The 3,368-nt window shown below is 39.4% G+C and overlaps 1 pseudogene; it reads right to left on the reverse strand.

Moving 5' to 3' along the window:
* Positions 1–670: 670 nt before the first annotated feature.
* On the reverse strand, positions 671–1,765 carry LOC116475829 (coxsackievirus and adenovirus receptor-like; annotated as a pseudogene).
* Between the last annotated feature and the right edge of the window lie 1,603 nt (positions 1,766–3,368).

The following is a 3,368-nucleotide window of genomic DNA, read 5'->3' on the forward strand; positions in this document are numbered from 1 at the left end:
ATATAAAAGAGCTTGCGAAGTCCCTATTACCTGTAGCAGTCTATCAACTAAATATTTAAGAAGTCATTTCATAGACAAGGTTTATGAATGACTTAGAAGTAAAATTAGTAATTTCTAAACCACTGTAGTGTTTTCTATGTTTTTAGAGATATTCCAAACACAGAGTTTTCAAAGGAGCTGTAAAAACAAGTACAAACATACATAAGTAATTTTGTCATGTATGTTTCTGTACTAATTTGGGGGAGACTGGTGGGCCATAAATAAATGAAATACACATTCTAAAAATAATGGTAAAAATTATCAAGTACCACTTTCAGATGGTTATTCAAATCAACTTGGTATGCAAGTAAGTACACCAATTTCTTCACCTATGATTTCATATTCAAAGTGCTACATCTTAGGCACTGATAAATTTAGAAACCTTTATAATCAACCTCTTAAAGAAAATCTAGCTTTTTCAGATGGTAAACTTGTCTTTACTAACTTTAATGCCTGTAACTATTTCGATATAACCAAACAAAAATTTTTAAAAATATATTCCGTACAGTTCCTGATTAACTTATTTTTTGATATATTTTGAGGCTAGTAACAAAATTTAGACCAGAATAGGTTTTCATATATCAAAAAAAGGAAAGGAACACGGAGAGCACAGATGAGACGTACGGAGGCTCTATACTATAGACCCATCCTTGCTCTGTGCTGGAATCATCACAGGAATCGCGCCCATTCGACTTAGATTAGGGGCAGCTACCTTAGCAGGTGGGAGAGTCGGACTCTGAGGAGCGCGTTCAAAGTCTTCACTTGGTACTTGGTTATACTGAGTCTTAGAATATCCTTCCATGTTGGAAGGAGACATGGATCCCAGGGATGAATGATTACTACCGATGTGGCTTCTGGCAGTGGACGTAAGGCTCTTTGGAGGCGGCACATCTTCCCTGATATCGTGATGAACTTCCTTTTCATATTTTTCTTCTCTGCGCTTTTTACGACAGCAAAAGATAAGACCAATGAGCGCTAGAGCAAGCAAAGTTCCTGTAATGGCTCCTGCAATTAGTCCAGCTTTATTTGAAGGAGGGACAACGTTTAGACGCAGCAGGCACTGATCAGAGCCCACTCTGTTTCTGACTGTACAGCTGTATGTCCTAGAGTACTCAGAAGAGGCATTTTTTACAGATATAACAGATGAAGTCATTTCTGCTAACCATGAAGTGGGCATTTTCTGTGAGTCAGACAATTTTTGCCACTCATACTGTAATGGAAGTGAACCTTCTTTTGGTTCACATTTTAGTTTAAAGTCATTTCCAATTTCTTCTGATCCATCAACGTAACATCTTGCACCTGAAGGCTTAACAAGAACTACCAGATGAATCTTCTTATTTGCAACACCAGGAGCTTTTTTCACTTTGCACTGATACTTGCCAATATCTGACAGCTGTAAATTCGTTACATTTATTGATGCATCACCAGATTTGAGATCATTACTCGTAAAATGTACTCGGCCTTTCAGATCTGGATAGTTGTCATCATAAATTTTGTCTCCAGACTATAAAATAATCACTTGATCCACCTACTGATTATCAGCTGTTGATATCAGCCACTAGATGTCCAGCGGTCCCTGGTCTTCCGGGCTAAGCGTAAATTTGCCCGGCAGATAGGCAGTTTCCCCTTTGGCTTTTTCAATCATCTCTTCAGGAGTAGTGACACTCAAACTTGTGGCGAAATTCGCGACTCCGCACAGGAGCACGAAGCGCAGCAGGAGCGCCATGGTGGCTGCCATGCCGTGGGCGGCAGCTGCAGGTAGGCGGCTCTCGCTCCGGGTCCCAGGCTCCCCGCGCCTCGCGCGCTCCCGACTCAGTGTCTTCTTTTATTTCATTGAGCAGTGGTTGGTAGTTCTCCCTGAAGAGGTCCTTCACGTCCCTTGTAAGTTGGATTCCTAGGTATTTTATTCTCTTTGAAGCAATTGTGAATGGGAGTTCACTCATGATTTGGCTCCCTGTCTGTTATTGGTGTATAAGAATGCTTGTGATTTTTGCACATTGATTTTGTATCCTGAGACTTTGCTGAAGTTGCCTGTCAGCTTAAGGAGATTTTGGGCTGAGACGATGGGGTTTTCTTGATATACAGTCATGTCACCTGCAAACAGGGACAATTTGACTTCCTCTTTTCCTAATTGAATACGCTTTATTTCCTTCTCCTGCCTGATTGCCCTGGCCAGAACTTCCAACGCTATGTTGAATAGGAGTGGTGAGAGAGGGCATCTCTGTCTTGTGCCACTTTTCAAAAGGAATGCTTCCAGTTTTTTCCCATTCAGTATGATATTGGCTGTGGGTTTGTCATAGATAGCTATTATTTTGAGATACGTCCCATCAGTACCTAATTTATTGAGAGTTTTTAGCATGAAGCGTTGTTGAATTTTGTCAAAGGCCTTTTCTGCATCTATTGAGATAATCATGTGGTTTTTGTCTTTGGTTCTGTTTATATGCTGGATTATGTTTATTGATTTGTGTATGTTGAACCAGCCTTGCATCCCAGGGATGAAGCCCACTTGATCATGGTGGATAAGCTTTTTGATGTGCTGCTGGATTTGGTTTGCCAGTATTTTATTGAGGATTTTTGCATCGATGTTCATCAGGGATATTGGTCTAAAATTCTCTTTTTTTGTTGTGTCTCTGCCAGGCTTTGGTATTAGGATGATGCTGGCCTCATAAAGTGAGTTATGGAGGATTCCCTCATTTTCTATTGATTGGAATAGTTTCAGAAGGAATGGTACCAGCTCCTCCTTGTACCTCTGGTAGAATTCGGCTGTGAATCCATCTGGTCCTGGATAAAAAATTTATTTCAATAGTTTTTGGGAAACAGGTGGTTTTTTGGTTACATGGAAAATTTTTTTAGTGGTGATTTCTGAGATTTTTGGTGCATCCATTACCCAAGCAGTGTACACTGTACCAAATGTGTAGTCTTTTATCCATCACCTCCTCCCAGTCTTCCCCCTGAGTCTCCAAAGTCCATTATATCGTTCTCATGTCTTTGTGTCCTTATATATATATATATATATATATATGACATTTTCTTTATTCAATTGTTTGTTGATGGGCATTTAGGCCAGTTCCATATTTTTGCAATTGCCAATTGTTCTGCTATAAACATGTATGTGCAAGTATCTTTTCTATATAATGACTTCTTTTCCTCTGGGTAGATACCTAGTAGTGGGATTGCTGGATCAAATGGTAGTTCTACTTTTAGTTTTTTAAGGAATCTCCATACTGTTTTCCATTGTGGTTGTACTAGTTTACATTCTCACCAGTAGTGTAAAGTGTTCCCCTTTCACCACATCCATGCCAACATTTATTATTTTTTGATTTTTAAAT

The sequence above is a fragment of the Hylobates moloch genome, unplaced genomic scaffold (assembly GCF_009828535.3).
Source record: "Hylobates moloch isolate HMO894 unplaced genomic scaffold, HMol_V3 SCAFFOLD_2, whole genome shotgun sequence".
Lineage (NCBI taxonomy): Eukaryota > Metazoa > Chordata > Mammalia > Primates > Hylobatidae > Hylobates > Hylobates moloch.